Raw genomic sequence first — 26,742 nt, 5'->3', positions numbered from 1 at the left:
CCGGTGGCGGGTGCGGGGGGCCAGGTCCCGGTGCCCTGCCCCCTGCCAACACCTACGCTAGCATTGACTTCTTGTCCCACCACTTGAAGGAGGCCACCATCGTGAAAGGTGAGGCCCTCTGCCTTGGCGTCTGGCGGGAAGCAGGGGTGGGGCGGTGAGGGAGCCTCTTGGGTTTCACTGCTCTCGCTTCTTTGGGACCTTGACCCAGAAGCCAACAGCCTGGCTCTGGCTCCTTGTTTTGTTTTTCTGTGGGCTGCCTTGTTCTCTTCCCTCAGAGAACTTGCCAGAACGCTCGTCTTTGAGTTGAATGACGTTTTCCGCGTGGGAGGGAGACTGATTTTTGAGGCCCCACCCATTCCCCCATTCTGTGCGTCCCACAGTCCCCTGTCCCTTAACACAGTGGAAGTTCTCCCAGACCGGCCACACTAGAGGCCGTGGGGCACCCGACTGTCTTCCCCTGGGTGCCTGGGTCCGTTCTTCCGGAGGACCTGCGGGTCCGGACCGCTGCCCGCAGCTGCAGTTTTCACCTTTCTCGGTGTTCCCGGAGCTGGGCTCCGCCTGATCCTTGGTGAGCTTGAAGCTTCAGACCTGAAAGTCATTTGAGAAATGAGCATCCATTTTGATGGCTGTTAATAGTGACAGTTAACTATTTCCATTTTACACATACACTGTAGGAGCTTTGCCATCGGAGGCATTGTTTTTGTCTGAAGGGTGAATCGGTAAGGCTGCACACAGCCTAATGCAGTGGTGTTCAACTTGAGCATATGTGGGAGTTACCTGGCGGGCTTTGCTGAAACATGGATCTCTGGCCTGTGTTAACCCCGCAGTTTCCGATGCTGTAGCTTTGGGGCGCGGCCCGGGCTGTGCATTTCTAGTGAGTCTCCACATAATGACGATGCTGCTGGCCGGGGGACCACCCTCTGAGGACCCTGCCCCAGGTGAGACTCACCTGGGGAGGATTCAAAAATTACGTATTGGGCCTCATGCCAAGACACATTGAAGTGAAACATGAGATGTCTAGGAGGCAGGGACGGGCGTTTTTCAGACTTGTCCAGATGATTTGAATGTGCAGCCAGGATTTACAATCAGTGCTTTGGAGAAACCAGGGAAAGACAAAAAAAACACAGGTCTTTTCAAGAACAATTGGATAGGAGGGTGCTGGTATTGTTCTTCGCGTTCTCATCAAATATCCGTGAGGAGACAGAGCTGGGCTGACTTTGCAGCTGGTGGTGCATTCTGGTTGTCTAAACTTTGAATGGTGTTTGGGTGGGGGAGATGAAAGGGAAAGGTGAATGTTCAATTCGGGAGACTTTATTTAATTTCGTAGCTGTTTTCTTTGTGGGGTTCCTAGCAGGATAGAGGCTTTATGGGAACAGTGAAACATATAGTAAAATTTGGATGGTGGACTAGATGTGAGCCTAAGGTGTAAACAATTTTCAAGGGTCATAAGATGAGGATCAGGGTGGGCTGGGGATTTGCAGCCTTTTGTTCTTAAATAGACCAGTTTAGTGCTATCCAAATCTGGTATCTGTTTTATAGTATACTTAGGACTGTTGGTCCATGGGATTTAAAATTATAGCTGTGGGGTGAATACCCTGTTATTCCAGTGTAATAGAGAAAAGCTCTTTCCTTTATTAAAACCGTAGACTAGAAGATGAAAAGAGTCACAGAGAATTATCAGGAGTGTGGTGCTTCAGCATCCAATTAAATCATTGGAAGTCGCTAGAATGTATCCCATGAACAGTGATTCTCAGCTGAAGGTCACTTTGGTTGGAGTTACTTATACACTATTGCTAGTGTGTCAGAAAGTTGAAGGATTAGCTGTCTTTAAGACACAGACCATTATAAACACAGCAGCAGTATAATTGAGGGGGGAAACACACACATATTTATGGTCTGCACAAATGGGTATATGCTAGTGTGAACATGAAAGTAAACTACATCTTGCCGGAATCTGATTCTAATCAGAAAACAGCCTAAGAACATAACACCTTTTCCTGCTTTCAGTGGAGCCAGTGGGACAAACCTGGAGTGGGTGGAGGTGGGACCCCAGCAGTGGGCTCTGCCATAGCAGGGGCCATAAGCTGGAATTTGTGCCTACAGGCCTGGAGGGACTTAAGGCCTTTCTGATGAAGCTGATACATTCAGAATTGGGGTCCAAATAGGAGACAGTGCCCTTTTCAGGTTAGTGAAAATGTTGAACTCTAAGAGATAAATTTATTTAGAGACTGGATTGAGCTTTCATTTAAGATTTCCCACCAACATAAAATTCCTTTCAGCCATAGGATTCTCGATTGTGAAGTCCAAACAGAAGCCTGTGTTCTATGGGTGCTGAACAAAGATGAGAGATCATTAGGGCTGCTGTTTTTCCGAAGTTTGTGTGGGTATCATGATGAACCCTCTTCTAAGATGTAAAAGGACTCTTTTAAATCAAAATGGACAACTGCAGTCAGTCCACCACGCCAAATCACGTTTTAAAAAAGGAACTATCTGCCCCACTGGGTTTCTAGTAAAGTAAGTTGAACACAGAGAACAGCAGAATAGGAAAGACTAGTGTCACCTTAGGCCACGTAGCACCAGAGTTGTGGTCCGTTGAGACAGAAAGGAAACGTTTAGGAACTTGGGATGAATATCCACTTTTATTTAACTCACACATGCACTAGAAATTTGTTTGTGATGCTCATAAATACAGAGTTCACAGTAGATAAGTGTCCTTTAAGGCAATGATTTGTAGAAGGCAGACTCGCAAAGCATTTCTTTGAAGACGAAGTAGAGAAAGCACTTACTAGGCGGCCCCCTGCCCTGCCTAGCTCTTAGAAGTGGCCTGTGTTTCCACCCTGAGCTCCTCCTGTTCTGCCTGGGAAGATCTCATTAGTGATGCTGATGCAGAATAATTTGGGGTTACTTGGGTAATGTTTGGCATTTGCATAAGTGATAGCAGAGAGGTAAGGTTCCAGCCATGTCTGGCAGTTGTTTACAATAGAATTGTGAATGGGGATGGGGTTTCAATGCAAGAGCCAATTAAAAAGTGTATCTCAGGTACCTCTGTTTTTATTAGTCCAGAGCAAACTCTAAATTATGCATCTTATTTTAGGGCAAGTTAAAGTTACTTATCATGTGTTTTTGGTGTGTATGCATGTGGAAACTCCAACCAATTTGTTAGGTTTTGTTGTTTGGGAATTGGAAATACGCTACGGAATTTCCTGCGCTTTAAAACCGATTTTTACAATTAACTTTTTATGTTTTTGTGTTAGGATAGTAGATTGATGAATGCCATAAAATATGCTGTTTTAGTGTTCCTCTTTAGTGATTTTAGGGATTTTATTCTAAAATTGGCACATATATATATATATATGTATGTATGTATAAAACAGATTAGATCAGAATTACCACTGAAAGTATCCATATTTAAGTTTTGTTGGATACAAGGACTATCAGTTCTTATCCTACGGTGAAAGAATGATAAGAGACATGTTTCCAAAGGGACAATAAAATCACGATTTATGTTGAAAAGTTTTGCCTTTTGAAGTTGTAAAGAAGAGAATTTTCCTAAATTCAGAAATCCAGTGAGATGATTGACAAACCACACAAGCTTTCTGTTTGCTGTGGCGGGCGCTGGTTTGCTTTAGTTGGCTGGCTCTGGCCATAAGAAGACAATGGCACGCACTGCTGCTGCCCTCTTCGCAGGAGCAGACAACTAAGGTGCTAATGAAAACACACACGGGCTTTCGTGAATGAAAGTCACGTGACTTGTTCTGTTTCCTTTATTGAAAGAGAAACCTTTACAAAAATAGTACTTCATAGAAGGAAGCATAGTATGTGGAACACTAAACCAGGAATCAGGAAACCAGGTTTCTAGTTGCTGATCTTAATGAGTCATTGTGTGTCTATGGGCGAGCCACTTAATCCTTCCTTCTCACTTTCCCTGTCTGTAAAATGGGGGTAATTATAATCCTCCCCTTTCTGTGTCACAAGGCTGCTGGAAGGCAAATGAGATCATAAACATCAAGAGTGTTTTAAGCTCTTCTAAAGGAAGATGCTAATAAATCCAATTGTTGATACTTACTACTTTGAAACCGTGCATGTATTCAGAAAAGACACTTTTGTAAATGAGTACTCTTACATTGAAACAAACAGTAACAGTGTAGTCTGAAAATGGAACCAGCACCTTGAAAATTGCTTACCTTTACTGCTTCATTGCTAGTTCCACTCCAGGCTCCCAAGAGCTATTGTTTTCCCCCTTTGTTTAATTTAAGATCTGTTCATAGATATTTATGAACAGATTGTAACAAAGTGGTGTTCTGAATTACATAGTAAAGTAGCAATTAGGGAAAGCAGTATGGTAATCCTGAAACTATATTAAGACTGAACTTCTGACTACCTTTTATGACTTGTTTATGTATTAAGAGATGTTGACAAGATGAAAATGTATAATTCGAATATACATTTTTAAAGTCGCCTCTTAATGCTGAATGCATTGAAAGAAAAACAGAACACTGCGGTTGTTTGACTGCTCCTTGTTTAGTCTGGGGTTTCATTCTTTGGGGTTGATTTAATTAGGAGGGTCATTCCTGCAGTTTTGATGGTAGCACTGTGCTTATCAAACATAGTAGGAAAATGTGTGATTCTTTTGTGTTTCTACCCCCCCAAAAGGAATCTTAGTAGAGAATTGATATTTTATTTTCTTTAGAAGTATCAGTATTTAAAATGAGGCTCTTTTTTCTGAAGAGAAGAACTTGCAAAAGTTTTAGTAACAGCATGAGTATAATGGGTTTTCTGTTAAAATTCCCACTAATGCATTTTCTTCAGAAGCATAGTTCCAAGAGAGCTAGTTAATTTTGGTATCAGATTTGGCAAGTAGAAAGCGTTTTTGTTTGTTTGTTTGTTTTGGGTTTTTCCTAGGGGGAGTAGCACAGAATTAAGTGTTCCCATTTCACCTTATAAACTTAAGGGAAAATGTAACTTTATTCTTTTATCTGCATTGCCAAGTAGAGTGAGGAAAACACTGGGTGAAGCAAAGTGCTGTGCCACCCTGTCCTGCCTTTGGACAGCTGTAATGCAGGTGGATTCTCTGTTTAATTTCTCTAGTATGGATGACAGCAGAATGTATATTTCTATACAAGATGAACAAAACATTTTAGTGTTGGCATTTTAATGAACAAATGAAGACAAAATTTTCTGAATGTCCAAAAGTATTGGTTATAAACATACTAACTGTCAGATCATGGTTTTTGTGAAAATAATGCTGTCCAAGTTTAGATAGGGACACTGTTTCTATATTTAGTTTGAGTGGGTTCTTCCAGATTGCAGTGGTTATTCTGACTCACTTAAGGTAGATTATTGTAGACAGAGTTCAGTGCTAGACTTTTCTGAAGAAAAGTAGTAAAGTCATCATTTGGCATGGAGGAGATGATGAGGTTGATGATTGCTATTTATTTTAGTTTCTTTCAAGATAGTTACAGAGACTAACATTAAGTGGGTGCTAAAATAAAATGCATAGGTGAAGATTAGTATAGAGAGAGTTGGAGTATATGTTGTGTACCAGCATTTTGCTCTGTAGGTGCAAATAATGCAAGATGCTTCTGTGTGTTATAGCTTTATTACTTAAGTGAATTCATTACATAAGAATTCCGAAATAGATTGGATTAAAACTTATAGGTTACATGTTTACAAATGATAAAATAGTCAATTTGGTGGTTCTGATTAATTTTCTATTAGACTAGAAAAATACTAAGTTTGTATAGAGTCACTTTTATGTGTCCAAAGACACTGTAAAACTTGAGTGGGTAGAGGTGAAACCTTGGAAACTTTGTCCAGTTTTCTTATATCTTACATTATATCTGTATACACAGGGTTTATAAAATATTCCTTGCTTACTGTGTTTTTATTGAAAATTGGAATATTTGATCCAATATTTTGACCCACAATATATTTTTTAAAGATAAGTGATCACATGCATTGCACCCTGTAAATGCTGGATTTTTTGTTTGTTTGTTTGTTTGTTTTTTGAGACAGAGTCTCGCTCTGTCACTCAGTCTGGAGTGCAGTGGCGTGATCTCAGCTTACTGCAACCTCCACCTCTGGGTTCAAGCTATTCTCCTGCCTCTGCCTCCTGAGTAGCTGGGACTACAGGCGCGTGCCACTACGCCCTGCTAATTTTTTGTATTTTTAGTAGAGACAGGGTTTCACTGTGTCAGCCAGGATGATCTCAATTTCCTGACCTCGTGATCCGCTTGCCTTGGCCTCCCAAAGTGCTGGGATTACAGGTGTGAGCCATCACACCCGGCCTAATGCTGGATCTTTTAATATTCATTTTAAAGAGTGTTGGGTTTTCCAGAAATAAATATCTGGGGCTGGTGTGTCTGTGTGTGTGTGTGTGTATGTGTGTGTATGTATGTATGTATGTGTGGTTCCATAATATCTCATTCAGTGATGCTCCGGGAGGCTCAATGTGATATTTTTCTCCATAACTGAAATTCAAGTGTTAATGATGTGTTCTTCGTTTGTGTTGAAACTTTATAACTTAAGCTTAGTCTACTGTTACTTTACCCCTATACAGTTAGTACAAATACTTGAGTCCATTATTACGGTGTGATACGAAATTTCAATTGTTTTCAATGCATGAAAACAGATACTATGATATAGTTCATTATACTATGTGATTTTGTTACTTTACAATCCTGTTATACTGTGTGATTTTGTTACCTTAAAATACTTATGTTTATGTTAAGAATGACTCATTCTTGGATGGGTGTGGTGGCTCATGCGTGTAATCCCAGCACTTTGGGAGGCTGAGGTGGGCGGATCACCTGAGGTTAGGAGTTCAAGACCAGCCTGGCTAACATGGTGAAACCCCGTCTCTACTAAAAATACAAAAATTAGCCAGGCATGGTGGCGTGCACCTGTAGTCCCAGCTACTCGGGAGGCTGAGACAGGAGAATTGCTTGAACCTGGGAGGCAGAGGTTGCAGTGAGCCGAGATCGCACCACTGTACTCCAGCCTGAGCAACAAAGAGTGAAATTCCGTCTCCAAAAAAAAGGAGACTCATTCTTTTGCATAGTATTAATGCTTAATCTTTAATATTTAAGACTATGATATAGTGCTTTCTCTGTGCATTCTATGGACTTAAGTAAGTCAATCTTTGGCCTCCAAAGTGTAAGTGTAACAGATAATCCCACAACTTGGCAGACAACTGGCAACTGAAGATTTTGAAAGAATGTTATTGAAGTTGAATGCAATGACAATATACCATTATTCTGATCAATATGGACAGATAACTGTCTGCTATTATCCTCTTGGGGTTAAAAGAGTTGTGTAAAATTCAAAAGGTGTTTTTATTCCCTTTATAGTGGTAAGACATTTTCCTGTATACAATATTGTACCCTATTCCAAAAAATCCTATGGCATAGGCAGAACCACCATGAACCCCATTCTTTGGAATTAAGAACCTACAGTGTGGAGAGGCCAGATGACTTGCCCGAGATCTCTGAGCTAAAAAGAGAAGGAGTGTGCGGTTCAACCTCATAACATCTTAGTATTCCTAGCCCAGTTCTCGAATGTCGTATTGTCTGTTCGGGAAGCTCATATGCAATAATTACATTAGGATTTTATTCTAGACCCTTGCCTTCAAGTTAATATTTTGCTGGAGTGATAGTTACTTACCCCCCACCCCTTTTTCTTCCACTTGGTATCAATTCAAAGAAAAATGGGGACAATTGAGGAGGAAGACTGGTAGGAAAGCCCTGTATTTATTTTAATCAGTTTTTACATCCACCAGTTTGGAGAGTTTAGTATTTGATGCTATTTTCAAGGCTGTCATGTTGCTAGTGAATTTTAGAGTTGACTGTTAAGTTGGTGATGGATCTGTTCTGGGGACTCCAGTCATGCTTCCTGACCTCTAGATGTGTCGACAAAGTGGAAAACTTGGATTCCTCTCGCTGTCTTTGATTACATCTTAGTAAAGCAAACAGTTTATGATACTTGGTAAGATACCTCCCCACCACCACCATCAAATACATTAAAACTCTTGCAACTTAGGTGGTGACAATAAGAAAAAAATATGCAAGGGTGTTCTGAGAAGGAAGAGTTGAGAACTGTTGATAGAATGTAACTTACTTAAGTTGTGAAAACAGAGGCTGTGTGAGGTCGGGAGTCTTAGTCAAGGTCACTGATTTAATTAGTGGTAGAGTTGTTTGTAGATATCATCAAGAAAGAATAGGAGAATGTGATACAAACAATGACACATCTCAGTTGGTTCTTTGTATCCTGATGAATAACTTTCTCCCAGGATACAGCCTATGCTCTTTAGAACAACGTAGTATTTGTAGAAATGATATTAGTCTTTTTACTTTGGAACATTTTAGTAACTTTCTTCATCCATAGACTAAAAGATACCCTGAAGGCCAGAAATAGAGAATGCTGAATTCCTAAATGAAGAAACGTGTTATAAATCAGAGAAATATGGCTGTTCATGACTGTGGACAGTGTTTACTGAGCGGGGAGAAGATTTGACAAATGTTTTCGGTCATGTATTCACTTTGTTAAAGAAAAGGAAACAAAGTTATTGGGATGAGTGAAAATGGCCTACATTATCTAGCAGAATTGAAGTCTTTGCTCTGTGTAACAGGTTCATCCTGGGGGGGGAGGGGTGACACAGTGATTGATGAGTCAGTGGGTGCGTTCAGTCACTGCTCTCTGTGTCTCTAAGACAGGCACTTGTTCTATAAGTGAAATATCATATATTCCCCATTATGGATAAGTCCATTAACATTTTGCTAAGAAATGAGTCATTAACTTATTTAATGAGTTTATTTGAAAACTAACCAATTTAGAATCTGCCTAAGGACCAATAAGTAACTAGTCAGTCATTGCTAGGTGGTTATCTTCTGGGGTTTTGAGTATTTCGTCAGTGCCTTTTTATTTTTAACAGCCTTTGTTGTTTATTGTTTCTTTTTTATAATTCTCAGGGAAAAAAATCATTTAGCTGGATTTTTATATGAAGATAAATAGTTTTCATACAAATTTAATTTCACAGAAGCTGCTGTCTTTCTAAAGACGTGACTATAACCTCACTTTCAAAAGCAGAAAGAAACACTTTAGCAAACACATAAAAATTCTTAAGATACTCACACTTTAAAACACGTAATAGGCAAACCTGTGGCCTGGAACTCTTGTGGGCAGTGCAGTGTTTGGTTTGTGTGAGCTGTCAGGCCCCTCAGCATCAGGGGAGAGTACCTCCTTCCTGGCCAGCACCCCCAGCGGTGAGCCCCGTGACTCACCAGACAGCAGGTGAGATTGGAGACCTGGTTGAATGAGCAAAGCAGGAAAGCAGTTTTGCTATCAGGGCGAATGGACTTACGGACCCCCTTCCAGGTTAAGAAGAAAGCCACATTCCCAGCACCCTGTGTTGCAGTGATGGTTTTGTTGAGCACCCACCAATTTAGTCAGGAAAACTGATCCAGGCGTGTGGTCTCGGGGGGGTCTTCATGAATAGGCCAGAAGCCCTTTCCCCAGCGAGGTTTGGTGACAATGGGAACTTTTGCCCTCTGCAGAGGACCTGGGAAGAGCATATACCTATCTGCACTGCTCTGTGCTGTGAAGCCACCGAAAATAGGGACTGAAGTCAGGGACCATCTGATCCCGTGAATTCCCAGGTCTTCGGTAGAAGCCGCCCCTGATCCCATCATCTCAGTGGCCGCCCTCACCCATGACTGCCCTGTGCTGCCCGGGCCCAGCGCATGCCAGGTGGGCCTCTCTGCCCTCCTTTCTTTGTTCGGGACTTCCCGTACTCAGATGGATGGATAAGTAAGGGGAATTGTGAAGCAGGGAGAAAAGTTTTGGAAATAGGCCAGAATTTCCTTACTAAATTTAAAAACCATGCACATAATCCTTTAGAAACTCCAGGCAATAAGCAGGATTAAGCAAGTCATGGATTGGAGTGTATTGAGCAGAGACTGTGTTTGTTTGAAGAGGTCAGAAATGGAGGTACTGGGACCCTAGTTTACTGTGGACATTGCAGGGTTTCTGAACTTCCCAGATGGCAGAAATTCCTGGAAAAGCAGAGTCTTGTGGTCAGTTTTTTACCCCACACTTTGGGTGCATTTTTAAAAAATAAATTACTAAAGTGCTTTGCTTCAGTTTTATGAAGTAAAATATTTGGTATACCATAAAACTATTTGGTATGATAGTAGATATTCACTTTGTATTGTCTTCCTGTGTAAAAGCGACCTACAATAACATTTCACATGTGCAAATGAAACAGAAAACAAATCCGTGAGCTACCCATGCCCTCTTCCAGTTCTATATATCAGATGAGTGTGCGGAGACTTGTACAAATAACTTTAGTTATGTTGTCAAGTAGACATCTACTAAGTGTATAGTTTAGCTGAAAGTGTATTTGGGTGTGCTTTAGCAAAATGTATTAGTTGCAAAAGTACCAAATCTCTTTTTCTCTTTTAATGTATTATAAATCCAGGATTGTAAATTTATTTTAATTGCAGTCAGTTTCAGAAAACTAACTTTAATTTAGCTGGCTGAGAAAGCAAAAGAGAAAATATTGGAACTTTAATATTGAACTGTATGAAAATACTAGATACAAATGCTACACAAAACCCCTTTAGATGTAAGCATCAATGAATTTGCAGACATTGTTGAGATTATTTGTTTTGACAAGTTTTTTAAATGATAATTTTCTCCTAAAGGTTTTGTAGCTTCCACATATAAGGGCATTTTGGTGTTTGGGGACAGATGAAAATTTCGGTGGTCCAGTAGTAAGGACACACCTTGGTTCAGTTTGCAATCTTACTATTATTTGCAGCTTAGCTTATCAGTGGTCCTAGTTCCAGATGAAACAATCACTGCAATAACATGTCCAAGTTTTCCCAGCAGGGAGCATTTAATTAAGTTCTTAGAACGAGTCTGGGTGATATGCAGTCATCTGTGTGAGTCTTGGTCTGTCCAGCTCAGCTGGACTGTTTAGAATTCACTGGGTCTTCAGCCATTTCCTAAAGGCGGAACGTAGTTGATATTTTAAGCCAATCAATGTATTGAGAGTTCAGCGTGTGTCAGCGCAAGAGTAGATGTCCTGGGAGGTGCAGAAGAAATGTGAAGCCGGGCCTCTGTCCCCTAGGTGCCTTCAGAGTCAACTTGGCAGCATCCCACCATGCGCCATTTTCTGGGCAGCCCCTCTGATCCTTTTCCTAAGTGTCCACCCTGTCGGCAATCTTGGCTGAGCACAGAGAATGGCATGTTTCATGGGATGTCACTGCTGCAATTGTGGATGTCCTTGCTGGAACATTCCCAGTACTGGTCCCATTCACAGCTGGGACCACTCAGATGTTTCACCGCTTCACCCGTGCGCGAGCCTGGGGTGCATCAGATGAGGTGGTGGTGGTGAGTTTTCTTCTCTGAAAAATAGTAGCTTTGATTCTGCTCCTCTCCCGATTCCTAGATGTTAGCTTGCCCTGAGCTGTTCGGTGGCCCTGTGGCCAGACTCTCCTGGTATTTCATTCTGTGCCCAGTCTCTGTCGTACACGGTAGTATTCCAGAAACTTCCCCATTGTTCGGTTTCTTGGCTCCTTTTCGTAGGCGGCTCCGAAGCCTGCGTTAAGAGTATTGATCTCGTTCTTTGTACAGGCATCCCTGGCCTGTCCAGGAAAGCCCCCTCCCTTCCTGCCAACCACAGCCCCCCCAGGCTCAAAGAGCTGCTTCCCACTCTTGGCCCCCCTGCCCACCATGGTGGTGGCCAGTGGAGGAGAAAGAAGGAAGTCCCATTGGGTTGGAGAGCTCCAAGTCACCCACCCGTGAGGCTGATGGGAGAACTGGTCACAGATGAGTCTTGTGTCATTCTCAGCTTTTGCCACCTTTTACAGTTCTTTTAGGAACAACAACAACAACAACATAAAAGGAACTTTACTTATGGGGTGTTTGAGAAAGGTAGAAAGTTGGAGGCAGAAAGGACGATGGCAAAAATGGTGAGATCTCCCTTTAATTTTTAAATTTATTCAGACCATTAAATTTCTGCATGTTTTCATCACAAAGATGACAGTTATTACATGTAGACTATCTCAAAACTACTTCATCCATTTGAGCAATAGTAAAGGATAGGCTAGAGAGAAACAGATTTGGTTTTTCAAGCTAAAAAGAATAACAGAAAGTGGGCAAGTCTTCAGTGGACTGTCAGCCTTTGAAACCTAGGAAGTAAACTTAATTTTCTTGTACATTTAGGACATGAAGCACTACAGGTGGTGAAACGCTCTAGAAATGAAGCAGGAAAGGGAGAGGGGGGAAAAGGAAATTTGAGCCAAGCAACCTGAAGGTGGGGAAAAGCCAGTCTTCTGGATGTTAAGGGAAGAATCCAGGTAGGCAAAGGGGATGAACAGCAGTGCAAAGGCTCTGGGGCAGCAGGTTGCCTGGTGTGTTTCAGAACAGGAAGGAGGCCAGTGTGGCTGGCATGGAGAGCTAAGGCTCAAAGGAGAAGGTAAAGAGAAAGCGATAGTAAGGGACCAGGAGGAATCCAGCCCGGCCAGCCATGCTACTGACGTTTCTTCACATGTCACAGTGTGTCAGGGAGATAGAGTCCTTGGGAACAATAGGCAGAGCTCTTAAAAACTTTCATACTGTGGCCATCAATTCCATCATCATGGTGGTGGTATCCCTGGGTGGTGGTGGCTACTTGGTAGAGCATCTGTCAACTCAGATTTCTTCCTCAAAAGTATGTAAAATTGGAAAGGACCTAGTAGCGATCTAGTGGAATGAAGACACTGAGCTGTCACTGAGGTTGGGGAAACCACTGGGACATGCTTCCAGGATCAACTGCAGAACGAAAGTGCATGTCTGTAATCATGGAATGACATGCCTTATTCTAAAAACTTACGTTCGTAGCGTACCTTATAATTTTAAGACATTTAAAAATGGTGTTGAATCCCGATAACCTATGCTAGGGTAGGATCTTGTTGTTATCCCTGTTTTTTAATGGAAAGTCTGAGGCCCGAAGATGGTAGGCCACGTATATGCCTGCCCCGCCGTAGAGCCTGGCTCCTGCTGTTGGAGAAACTTTCCCAGTCTGTAGAGAGATGATGTGGTCCTGGCAAGCCTGGCTGCTGCCTGGTTCTGTATCTTCTGGGTAACACAGAGGCTTCATTTTTAAAAAAAGACAGTCTTTCCCTCTGACAAACTAAACGCTGAATCCGCTTATTTTGAACTCTTGCCTTGAGGCGGGGTGACCCGTGCATTACGGTTAACTGTAGGACCTGCTAACTATCGGCTTATCAAACAAATCAGTTTCACTCTTCAGTTAACTTGGAAATGAAAATTATAGAAATTAGAAAAACTGTGCAGAAAATGTGTTATTCCAATGTATTATTCCATTTGATAGAGATCCTGGCTTCACAGGAAAGAGCTGAGGGCATGGGTTTTGCTGAGGGTGTAAGAGCTTGGGGAAGGTGAGGGCTCGGTGTGGACGGGCGCCCTGATGTCCTCTTAGCCTGCTGGTGAGGAAAGTGCACGTTTAATAAATGGGCTCCAGCCAACTGTGTGCAGTTATTTGTAGCCTGCATAATTTTAAAAACGTGGTGGAGCGTTTAGGTCTATCTTTAGAATTTAGGCTCAATTTGACTTACTTTTCCTGAAATATGTAGAAAACTAATGGTGAAAGAGGACCTCATTCTTGAATTATCTGCTTGAACTGTGTTGCTAGTTATTCCTTCCAAGTAGAAATTATAAAATGGCCCATCATTCTCTAAGCAAAATGAGAGGAATAACAATTATTTTATAGGAATTTCATATATATTGAATGTCACAAAATCATGTAACTGGAAATGGTTAAGTGGTCGAGCTGGGCCAGGCACAGTGGCTCACACCTATAATCCCAGCACTTTGGGAGACCAAGGCGGGTGGATCACGAGGTCAGGAGTTTGAGACCTGCCTGGCCAATATGATGAAACCCCGTCTCTACTAAAAATACAAAAATTAGCCAGGTGTGGTGGCGCGCACCTGTAGTCCCGGCTGCTTGGGAGCCTGAGGCAGGAGAATCACTGGAACCCAGGAGGCGGAGGTTGCAGTGAGCCGAGATCACGCCACTGAACTCCAGCCTGGGCAACAGTGTGAGACTCCATCTGAAAAAAAAAAAAAAGGAAAATGGTCGAGCTGATTTTCCAGGGTGGAATATCACTGCGTGATGCTCTCCAGGAAGACAAGGCATTAAGTCTGTAACACACAGGATAGAACTATTGTCTATTTTGTGTACATCTGCTTGATCCTGAGTTTTGTCACCTTGGTTACTAACAAGATGGTTAGAAAGGTATGTCTCTCTTAAATCCATTCTTAAAGGCCGTAAAGGAACTCAGGCACAGCCTTGGGAAACCTGGAAATGTGACTGTGTCAATCATCACACACAGTCCAACTTCCTTTTCATGTAAGAAATGTTTTTTTTGTCATTAATTGATCGTTTCTCCCCTTCCCAAACTTCTGGCAATTTGGGAAATGGAATCTTTCCATTTCCAGGTATTTTCTTCTTCCACACCTCCTCCTTCTTGCTGGAAAGGAGATGTGTTTGTGGCCACATTCCCAGTGTGGCCCGCCTGGGCAGGAGCCAGGGTGCACACTGACCTGCACAGCCTCTGGCCTCTGTCCCTGGGCCTGCGAAGCAGGAGCAAGGGGCCTGTCCTCACTCTGAATCCAACTGCTGGTGACTCAGGGCGCCCTGCTGGACCCTCCAGGAGAAGTTGGGGCCCACGTTTCTAGGCTGCCCGCTCATCCAAACCTCCCTCCATGTCCCCAGTCAAAGCATTTCGGGGATCTAGGTCCTCTGGTGTGTGAGGCTCCTCCCAGCCCGTGAGCATTTGAAAATGTCTACAAGATCTTTGCCATTTTAGGTTCTACAGAGGCTAAAGAATGTATGTTTCCTCTGCTTAGACTTAAGTTTTTGAGTAACTTTATAGACACTTTGGCATTTTGGCTGAAAGGGCATGTGCAGTAACTTAATATGACTTGTGCACTGTTTCACTGCCAATCGGTCACATGCGGGGGAGTCAGAGCCAAGGTGGGTGAGGTTGGGATAGCTACATGCTTGGTGGGGAGGAGGAACCAAAGACATGGATTTCCTCTGTCTCCACATCCCTGGGCAAGGCCTGGTGATCAGCTGCTGCTGTCTTGTTTTATTTGCTTCTTCAGTAAATGAACTTATATAGTTGGTAACTTGGCATTTTCCATTTTGCATTACTGAAATTTCAATAAATAGTGCTTTATTTAGATGTAAATCTCTGTCATTTGTGGCAGAGGAATTTAAATGTCGGCCTGCATTTTAGTGCACCTTTTGGTATAGAGCAGAGAGAAGGGAAGTGCTATCCCCCGATGGCCGGGACCAGGCGGAGTCCAGCCTATTGATGATGCATTGTGTGTGCTTGGCATGTCTGTGATATGGTGAGGGATTCGTGTTCTCTACGGGCAGCTGCCTGCGTGGTAGACATGTGCGACCCCTTCCTGGGCGTTTTGTCCTGTCCTCAGGACGTGAAGAAAGCAGCTAGGCAAAGGCACTCTTTGCAGCTTTAAATGGCCTAGAGTTACCCCTAGAAAAACAATTCTACTTCTGTTCCACTTCTGTCCACTTAAAACAGGTTCGTTCATTTTATTCTGGGAGCTATTTGCCATTGTTTTTGTGCATTCGGCAGTTGTTTATTTGCTGCTTGCAGTTGTGGTTGTTCGTGATATCATTCACGAACACAATTTTGAACGAGGAAGAACTGTGATGACAAGTGCACTGGGAGACACCACCGTGGCTCTCCGCAGATTAGCCAGAACAGGAGGGTGGGAGGAGCCGGTCTTTCCCTGGCAGCACAGGGCTGCCTGGTCTTGAGAAGTCTGTAGTTGAGAACACAGCATGTGGTTACATGTATACATTATTTGAAGGTGCACAAAGAAAGCAAAGGGAAGCCAACCACAAAATGCCAGTTGTGCTAGTAGCATGTGCTTCTTTATGAATGAACATACATATTTTTGTATTATTTATATATTTGATACATGAAATCTCATTCGCCATATTCCCTGTGACTCCACTGGGGAATTCAGGGTGGGAGAGGTCGTGCCCCCATCTTCATAAGAGGGAGCAGACTTAGAGACATAGCTGTGGAGATTACACAGCTGGTAAGAGGTGGTTCCGAGATGCCAACCCTGGGGGCCTGGCTGTGGTGTGGCCACAGTGCCTTTCACACCAGTGTCCTGAGAGTCGTGGGAATGGCATGTAGTTTAAAGCACAGAGATGGTGGCGTGGAGTCATTTCCAGGGTCCTGGGGAAAAGCAGGATGTTTCTGATATGGCCGATTAGGAAGAATGGGTACTTTGATCTCTAGAAAGAAAGCCTGCACTTCAGTGACTAAGTAGGATTTGACCCTTCAACCTTGACTGTAGTAGATGCTCAGTTAAAGGCTACATGGTCATTCTTATGAGGCTTTGAAATTAGATAGGTGAATTTGTCCCCAGAGAGACAAAGCTGAAATCCTGTATCACATAGATGTTATAGACCGGGGAGGGGGGATTTACCTACAGTTATGTAAGCTTTTGAAGTAGAAGAAAGGTCCAGTTGAATTGATATATAACAACAGGCTATTTGGAGATGGATATATTTTGAATAAATAATTATTCTACATTCCCTTAATTTGGTAGCAAAAATATAATTAGGTTTTATAATTTCATATATAAACAATATAAACATTGTTACGGTGTACATAAAATTTTTTAGATTAGTAAAAAAACCATACGTAGAAGCGTGTTAAATCTGAGAAAAGAATTACATCGTTCATTGGCTATTTGCAATTTTAATGCACATTATATCGCTTGGCCCAAATACTGTTAGGGCAGAAGCATAATGCTTACATTCACATTCTCAAATGACCCAAGAAAGAAAAGATTTGGACCCTTTATGAATTGCAGATCTCACATGTAAACCTTTACTTTTGTTAAAGGAGGAATGCTAGTGTAGGATGTATTTAGCAGTGATTAGATTATGAGTGAAAAATCAAATAGAACAGCGGTAGCTAAGAGAAATTCATTCCAAAAGTGTGCTGGCTTCATAAATGATTTTGTGATATGCGTCCTCTTTTTCAGTAGGGTCTGTAACAGGATAGTGTGGTTTTTAGTAGACAGTATTGCATTTCTAAAGTACGTAAGCTTGCAGATGATTTTCAAAGGGGTATCAATGAGTTTCCCAGTATAACACACAGATGGAAATATATGGTGTTATTCTGACAAATTTTGCCTGTTTTTCTTCGCATTGTCTTTCTTAGTAAAGGTTGCCATGTTCCTGTGCTCCTTGAAGGGTTAACAAACTTTCTGTGAAAGGTCAGGTAGTAAAGGTTCATTGCCACGCAGTCTCTGTCACAACTGCTCCATTCTACTTATGGTGTGAAATCAGCCATATGTAAATGCGTGAGCACGGCTGCGTTCCAATAAAACTTTATTTGCAGAGACAGGCAAGCCGGATCTGGCCTTACTTTACTTACCTCCGCTTAGAACGTCACTCTCCGAGTGGGCTGGAAAGGGTTTTCTTTTCTTCTGGGTCTCACGCAGTAATAAAGCTTTGTTCTCTTTTGAAAACTGCTTGAGCATTTCTGCCTGTGAGAAATGGCATGAACCACATGGGGTTTTTGCTTCAGTTTAATACCTGTAAGCTTTACTAAGGATCTGACCAGCAGGGTGCCAGGTGCTGGGGACAGGGAGGTGAGAAGGCAGGGCCTGGGCATCGCCTGGCAAGGAAGACAGACCGTGGAGCACACCCACATCGACTCACAGGCTTCACTGAATTGTGTGACATGCTAGTGTGCTGCTTAATGTCCTTCGAGGAGGGTTTTATGAAGAGCTAGTGGTTCAGTGTGGAAGTTGACACTCTGGGGCCCCAGTTGACAGTTGCAGGTGTCTCTGCTCCTGCCCCGTTCCCACCCATCTCATTGTCACCAAAGGGGAGCAGAGAGGAAAGTGTTCTGGGAGAAACTGAGGACTCTGCTCTTCCACAGACCGCCGGGGAGGCTTTAGCAAGTTGTTTATGCTTCCTGGTCTGGGTTTTAACTAAAAAAGGGTCTAACATTTCATAATTTAAAAGAAAGGGTCCACCCGCAATTCTTGGGACTTCTTGTGTCTCAGGTGTTTGTGCGGAAGAATCATCGATACTGTTTCTCCTATGGCACTGGCGGCTGCTGCAGGGGCAGTGGGCAGTTCTTGCCATAGACGAATAGCTCACATCGTGCACATGGCAGCGTTTTTAACAATAACATTCAGAAAAGAACCATGTACGTTCTGTGTTATACAATCTGCTGTAGCCGTGCACTGTAAAATTTATACCGGCTCCTGTGGAGGAAAGTTGAATGTGTAGAGGGAATTTGAAGTGCAGCAGGTAAAAGTTTAGGAGGCCTGATTTTCCTAGTTTGGGATGATTAAGATCGGGTCTTGTGTGAAGGACTAAACAGGAGTTAAAGGGGGAAGATTCCTTTTACTCAACCCAGCCTGTGAGACACCCAGATTGTCTCATCCTGTTTCATATTGTGTCATTAACATCAAGTTGCAACTTGATATTAGGAATCTTTTTACTAACAAGCATTCAAAATGAAATGATTTTAATTGTCAGTGGAAGTGATGAGCTCATAGAAAAGAATGTTGTCAGTCTTTGTCAAGGAGGACTGGAAAGCAAGTTATTGCCCCTGTTTGTCATGGGAAACTTATTCTTCCATATTTCCCTTTTAAGTTATTTTTTTTCCAATTTAAAAGAAAAGTTCAAGTAACCGTTTTTCCTAGAATCTCTGGCTTTTGTTATCATACCCAACCTCACTTTTTTTTTTTTTCCATATTCTTAAGAGTGTCTTGCTTTAGTAAAGTCTGGAGATACTAAATTATCGGGTTTGTTTTTTTTTTTTTTTTCTCAGAATTGCTTCTGCAACTGAAAAGTTAATTTTCCCTCGTAATTCTGTGTTTAACATAAAAGGGTGAAACTGGGCACTGAGATGGACCTGTATGATATGGTTGAGCTCATGGAAGGTTTCATTGCTTTCTGAATCACATTTGCTACTAGAAATACAAATTTTAATTTTAAGAAGTGTATGGTTTCATTTTGTCAAGCACATCAGTATTTGTAACACTCCTAATTCAGCTACGGTTGAAAATGTGAAAGCATCTGTATCTACTCCATGAATCTGGCCCCTGGGCGGTCCAGTGTTGCTCCCCAAAGGCCTGTGAGGCCCCATGTCCCCCAGCCTCTCTGCAGAGAGGACTAGGGCCTCCCTGGGCAGAGCTGCCATGACCCCGGTGTATATCCTGGATTTTGAACTTGGAAATGTGACGTTGGAGGCAAACACGTCCAAACCCAAACTGTCATGAGAAATCATGAAGAAAAAGGATTGGTGAGTCAGACTGTGTGCCTAAAATGCTGCCTGATGTTATTGGCTGGAGCAAATTGACCTTATTTCCAACATCTTCTAGGCTCCATGCCCACTTCAGTTTTCTGTAATGTGATTGCAGTCATGGTGCCCAGCTCCGCGTGACATGTCATTGCTGGGACATTGTTCCATATATTATAAGGAAGCTTTCCTCCTTGTAATCACAATGTTTTCTAGTGATTCCTTTTCTCCTTTCTCTCTTTTGGGAGAGTCAAGTTGAGCAGTTTGAAGGTGGAGCTTTTACTGACAGCTCTCCTTCATTTGCATTCTGATTGCTCTTTCAAGTGGAGGAGAAAAGGGGAGGAATTATTGCCCATCTGCAGGGCATTATGGTGAGTGGCACAGGGGACTGTATCCCACGTATGAATGTCATCTGTCACAAGCGACAGCAGAAAGGAGATGCGGAGTGGCCACACTGCATGACAGGTCCTGTGGAGCAACTCTCATCTCTGCTAAAAGGGTTTTTGTTTGTTGATTTTGTTTATTTGCTCAAATAACTCTACATGGATACGTCTGTGGATGGATTTCTTTACAAAGCAATGTCTAAGCGACAGAGTAGTGTACAGTGTGTAATGAATGGTGTGACAAATTCAGTGAGTGTCAGTAAGTTTACATTTTTGTATCTACGTTACCTGTAGTAGCAGAACTGGTGTGTGATGTTCTGTCATTGGGTTCATGAGCAACACGTGAGTCTTACTGTTTTCTTTTTGGTTTTGCCATTACAGCTGATGGATTCTGAAAATGTCTCCCTTCTTAGTGAATGTTCACGGTGGAACAGCCACAAAATTATTAATTCTTTGCTTCTACTAAAATTAACACAGATAATACAATAAATACATTTTTGTTGGAATCTCATCTTCAGGAAGCCTGAAGTTTGATCATATGTAAAGCTTGAGGATGTCAGATGATTAGTGTTAGAAAATTGTTGGTGTATTTTTTTTCCCTAGTCGGGATGAACCAGGCCGATTTACAGGGTGAGGGATAACTTCGGTTACTTTGAAAGTAAATGACTATAAAGGCAAACGTTTACTCTCATTCCTAGGTTTGAATCTACAAGAGTGTTTTCCAGCTTTCTTCTTCCTCGGGTAGGGGAGTGTCACTGATGAGTGGGTGGCTGTCAGGTGGATGGCAGGTATCGTGTTTCCGTGGTGGCTTCAACCAGGGGCACTAGCTCTTGGTGTTTGGTGTCTGAAAGCTGTGTGTGAACTACAGAGAGCCCTCCTGAGCCATTGCCCGTGTTAATCATTTTAGGCCTATGCCTGTGGGGCCTTTAGTAGTATGCGTGGCAAAGATTCTACCACCGGCTCAATTGGAAAAGGTATTTGAGACATCAGTTCAGGCAGATGGCTTCTGTCTTAAGCCTTCTTTCTCTAACAAATGAATAAAAACTAGACTTTGGGTTTCAAAAAAGATCCCTTTTTTCCACCATGCATTCTTAGTACTGATGCTTCTTAGGTCTCCGTTGTATCCCAGTTCCTCTGCTGCGGCGGGCAGGGTCCAATCTGAGGTGTGCTCCAGCCTTCTCCTCACTGCCCTTTTGCACCTCCACAAAGGATTGTTTCCGCTGGTTAATTGTGTTTAAATCACCGCGAGTGCTTCCAAGCATCCCTAAGGGTCACCTGGAATCAGCCGTGGCCTCCTGGGGTGGGGGGATGTCTAAACAAGCAGGTCTGTGAGAGGCAGGGTGCTGAGGGGCAGGAACACAGGCCTGTGTCCGCTGAGCACACCCAGACCACAGTTCTTGCTTTACTGCGAAAGGCGGCCGTAGAAAGCGATTGTATTTTAACCTAACAGGAGACAGGCTAGGTGAGACACATGCACGTTGTGCTTGCTCTGGTAACACGTGTGTGCATGCAGATGGATGTGAAACGCTGCATAGCTGACGCCCCCATGACTGGCTCTGAGCGCGTGGTCATCCTATTTCTGATCTCCCTCACCTCAGCTCTCTTGCGTCCTTTGAGTGTACCATTAACAGGTTCATCTTCCTGTAATAACCCTTCCTTCCTCCCTTCTCCTTCCCCTTCCTCTTCCCCTTCCCCTCCCTCTTTTTTTTTCCTTTCCTTTTTTTTCCTTTCCTTCCCCTTCCTCTTCCCCTTCCCCTTCCCCTTGCCCTTCCCTTTCCCCTTACCCTTTTTTTTTTGTCAGCCATCTTCCTCCAAGTTATCAGTGAGGCCCTGCACCAGCGTAGAATTAAAAAAAGAAAATTGTTGAAAGGTCATTGCATGAATAAATGCATGGATGAATTATTTCCTTGCCATTTATCAGCTCTTTTCTTGCATAATGCTAATGCTTAGAAATTAACGTTTTGATAACTATATTCTACTTCCAAAAAATAAAATTACATGTTCAACTTAATTAGAGCTCGCAAAGAGATGTAATGATAAGAGTTGAGTTTTACAGCGATACAGCATCCTAAAAAAACAATGAAAATGTCAGTGGCCTCATGAAATCACAAATGAAAATGGAAAGTGATTTTTTTCAGCAATAATTTATCTGCCATTTATACGACAAAGTACTTAAGTTTGAGAAGCTGAAGAACTTACTTGTTTAGTTGCTTTCAAAATAACAGACTTAGAGTTAACATGAGATAATTCACCCACATTTAGCTAATTGTTAGTGTCAAAATAAAATAAGCAATTGATTAGAAATCTTTCTGTCAATGGATTTGCAGACTCTCAGTTACCTGCTTTATGGTGGCCATAGGATTCTTCCCAAATCAGGGCCTCGGGGACAAAATGCAAGCTCATTTTAGAGTGAATTACAAGTCAAGGTGTATGTTAGCAAATGCCTGCTTTTTTTTAGGGGATACAGTTAGATTCTCACTGAAGTCTCCTGGGATTGAAAATCACAACAATAATGAATCAGATAACTCAAAGACAGATCTTTCCTTAGGAAGAAATTAATTCTGTTAAGGTTCATTGGCAGAACATTGTTTACTTATTAAATTTCTAATGGACATAAGCTTTATAAAAATAGTAAGATAGGCCAGCCGCGGTGACCCACTCCTGTAATCCCAACACTTTGGGAGGCCTAAGTGGGTGGATCACCTGAGGTCAGGAGTTCAAGACCAGCCTGGCCAGCATGGTGAAACCCCATCTCTACTAAAAATATAAAAATGAGTCAGGCATGGTGGCACGCACCTGTAATCCCAGCTGCTCAGGAGGCTGAGACACGAACATTGCTCAAACCTGGGAGGCGAAGGTTGCAGTGAGCCAGGATCATGCCACGGCACTCCAGCCTGGGTGACAGAATGAGACTCCATCTTAAAAAATAATAATGATAAATAAGATAGAGTAAAAACAGCCTCAGAATGTCGCATTGTAGGGAATTTAAAAATGTATACCTTGTATATTGACAAGTATTTTTTCTGTAAAGCTTTTGGGGGGCTATAGAGCGTAGTGCCTCGAGTTCCTAAGGAGATGTGGTTTTGAGGGACTCACTCAGCTTCAGGGCACACTGGAAGTTTCTGTCTTGTTGAGTTCAGTCTTCTAAACTTAAGATGGATAGAAAAGAATTTGATTCACAAAAAAGTAAGTCAGGGAGTATGGTAAAGAGTCTAGGATCAAAATTCTAAATGATTTTAGAAGAGTGTCCAGAAATGCAGTTTGTATAAATGCATCTGCAAAGGAAGGAAATGTACCTGTTTGAGAGCAAAGCAGTGCTCACCATCATGGAACTGAGGGATCAAAATGAACAGTATGTCATTTTGGTTAAAAAGCCAAGAAGCTTCGAAGGAAAAAAACAACACGCTGTGAAAGGTCAAAATCTTCCAATTTGTTCTGTCCCTTGAAGAAGGAATATATCAAGTAAAAATAGGCCTAAAACCCTGGAAATTGAGAAAGGTTAAAGAATTTTGATCCTTCATCCTGGAAGGGAGGAAGCAGTTAGATCTGGCCAAGTGTCCTCAGTCCCTGTCCCCTCTGAGCACAGCGAAAGGGTAAATTACCTAAACTGGAACATATGAAAGTTGAGTGGATAAAAATAACCCTTTCCTAATGTTGAGGGTTATGCAACCACACGTGAGGCAGTGCAGGAGCCTTCCATTGCTGGACACGTTCAAAAAGAGATGGATGATCCAGTTGGAAGTTTTCTGAGGACAGAAGGGTGGAGTTCTTAGTTATTCCACTTTCATAACATAATGCACATTTGTAGGATAAACATAGTTTACAGAGCATTGTAGCGTGTGTCATGGTTTTTCATCTCTGCAGCCCGGGGAGGAAGGTAGTGGATTCTGTGTATCCCACACAACACAGGGAGCATCAAGGCCTAAGGAGTTAAAGGGGTCATTCCATCACACAGACACGCAGTGGCACCTGGGAACTGGCCCTTCCTTTTCTATCTTGTTCGACAGAATGATTCACAAAAACACGTGTGAATATTTTTCTTAAATTGAAAACGTGAACCTCACCGTATAGACAACTCACCGTGAACCTAACAGCTCTGCTTCCAGGAAAACTCAGAGTTTTCCCACCGAACTCACTTCTGGAAAACAGAATGAATACGAGTTTCTTTCTCAAAGGGCATCAGTTTATGAAAATAACCCAGGTCTTAGCCGTGGGTTAGAGGGGCTTTTTCTGGAACTCCAGAGATTGCTCTCTTCTCCTGAGGATCTCTGCTAACTTCCCTCCTTCCTTTTTCAGAGTGAAGATCTGTCTGGCTTTATGACCAGGATGTCACACGTCAGAGAATGTCATTAAAAGAAGATGCTCAGCATTGTTTCAGCCCGAAGCTGCTTACAGTTTTCTTTTGGATCTGAGCAATGACTATGTTTGGAAACATCTGTGGACTCTGTTAGATGAGGCACCAACAAGGCAAGGTCACCTGCCTCTCTCCCTTGTTCCCAGATGGGGCATTCGTCATTGTGCTGTTTGCGTTTTGTTTTGTTTTGTTTTGTTTTGTTTTAACAAAATTAGCTGAAGAAGTTATTCTCAAGAAAATTGGATGTTTTCATTGGCCTTCTTAAATTGTGGCCGGTGTCTTAATTTCTTCTTTTCCTTTTGGCAAAGCAGATGTAACCCTCAGCATGCTAGGAGAGTGCACCCACACCTATGAAAGTGGTAAAATCTGGTATTTACTGGCTTACACTCAAAACGACCACAGTCCTACCTCAGTTCAAGGTAAAGCCGGATTTCCGTGGCGGGGTCCAGCAGGACCTCCTGTAGTAGCCCCTGCGCTGTGTGTCTGGAGCGCGGTCCTCGGCCTCAGTGAAATGGTCCAAGTAGACAGCTGCTGGTTGGATTCCAGTGCAGGCACCTGCCATGTTTACGTCCACACCGAGCCCAGTGTGGGACTGACATTTCTCGATGGAAGTGAAATTTGGGATTGGACTTTAAAGATGGATTACAAAATAATAATTACTATATGTAACTGAAGCAACCTACTTTTGAAACAAATCAGCTGTATTGGGTAGTGGGGGGGTGGGAGGGAAGGGCTTTGGGAAGGGGATGAGTATCTCTTTTTACCTTTAACAGACTTGTTTAATCTTCTCGATGTAGATGTTTATGTAGGTACTTCACATTGCAAACGCCTTTTATTCTATTTACAAGCTCAGATGTCTCTGCTCTCCTGAATCTTGGGCATGCCTTTCTGTAACCAAAAATCCCTGTAGGTGTGCTAGCAATTCCAGGGTGGTCCGGGTGTGGCAGATTTAATTTTTTAAAAAATGTATTATCTTTAATAAAATGTTATTATGTCAACCAGTGAGGCTGCCCTGAACAAAAAACGAAAAGAAAAAAAGAAAAGGAAAGAAAGAAACTGATAAAAAGAGGCATTCCAGCCCCTATGTTGCTGATGGAAAAAGAAAAAGAAGAAAAGCAATCTCGCAGTACATGTTACTTGTCGAAAAAATTCCTGACAAGACTACCCTTGTTTTATGTTTTCAGTATTCTGAAAATACCAGTGTTGTGGCAGTTCTCGCAGACGTTACCTAAAACTGCTGAACTTGACCGGCAGAATGATCTGCCGTTTTCTGCTCCCTCGACACTCAATTGGAGGGCTGTCGACCTCTCCTCCCGTGGGGGCTTCCCCAGTGCCTATCTTCTCTGATAGTCATGGAGAGGTTACACTAATTCATTGGAGATGTAAGTTGTTGGTTTCGTTTTGTTTTTTTTTGAGAAAAATATATATAAATATATAGATATATATCACTATAGAATAATGCATTAATAAAATGAGGCTTTTTTAGAGGAAGACCAAAAATTTCAATGTCTTAAAAATATATTTAATGGCAATGCAAAAGTCTTCCTGCTTCCGTGCTGAACTTTAGAACAGAGGATTGTATTGCAAGACAAAGTTGAATGTAAAGTGATCTCCCTGAACATTTTTAAGGTTTTACTTTTCTGAAATTATACATCACAGCAGCGCCTAGGCCATACAATGTTAGCTGGAAGGTCAATTTCAGTGTATGATGTACTTTATTAAGATGTATAAAACATCCTGAAGTTTTTATTTAGTTTTGGGAATAGGCATCGATGGGTGATATTTGCTTTGTAACTCCCCCCAGGTACGATAGGGACTGAATATGGACCCTGCTGAATGCAGTGTATTGACGCATATTTAACTCGCCCTCTCTCCTTAGAGTAGTCATGACACTATACAGATGGTTCATGTTCATACTGCAGCTTAAAACAAGCAAAATACACAGATGATAATATACTAAATTTTCCTCTATCCTGTACATTTCAAAAAAAGGCATATGCAATATTTACATTTTTAATTTAGTTTACAGAATGGAACCAAAATGTATAAATGTTATGTTTGCTAAAACTTCACAATGTATATTGGGTCTTTGTACATTTTGCCTGACTTACCTTAAATTTAAAATATTTTTTGCTATATAAACTTTAACAGTTATTAAACAGTGTTTTCTTTTTGGGTACGTATTGTTTCTGGATATCAAGATGTTAAATATATTTCTTGCTATTGTGATATGACAAGAGACTTATCTTGCTCTGTCTTCCACTGTACACGCTGTATCTAGGGGTCAATGTGATGCTGCTGGAGGCGAGAATAAACTGGACTAGAATAGTGCATTGTATTTAGTCTGTATTGATCATGGATGCCCTCCTTAATAGCCATATGCAATAAAATAAAGTACATTATTTATGAAATGAATACAGTCCTGAAGATTTTTTCTGTATGAATTCTCCGTTTAACGTAAAGCCAATCTACTTTTAGAGTTTAAACGGGAGTAGTTGAGGAAATAACTAGGCTCCTAAAAATACTTTGATACCTTTTAATTTTAAAACTTTTATTCTGGAAGCCAAAAAATACCTGCCAGATAACAACATTTATGAAAAACAAATGTGTTATAACAACGAAAAAG

The 26,742-nt window shown here is 42.0% G+C and overlaps 1 long non-coding RNA gene across 1 annotated transcript; it reads left to right on the top strand.

The window, feature by feature from the left end:
* LOC105546551 lies at positions 1-26,531 on the top strand. Its single transcript, XR_001007115.1, has 2 exons — positions 1-108; positions 24,059-26,531. It is a non-coding gene; the product is annotated as an uncharacterized LOC105546551 (long non-coding RNA).
* Positions 26,532-26,742: the final 211 nt, after the last annotated feature.

This window comes from Mandrillus leucophaeus, unplaced genomic scaffold (genome assembly GCF_000951045.1).
Source record: "Mandrillus leucophaeus isolate KB7577 unplaced genomic scaffold, Mleu.le_1.0 Scaffold363, whole genome shotgun sequence".
In the NCBI taxonomy this organism is placed as follows: domain Eukaryota; kingdom Metazoa; phylum Chordata; class Mammalia; order Primates; family Cercopithecidae; genus Mandrillus; species Mandrillus leucophaeus.
The sequence above is the reverse complement of the archived record's forward strand: the minus strand, read 5'-3'. Positions and strand labels throughout refer to the sequence as shown.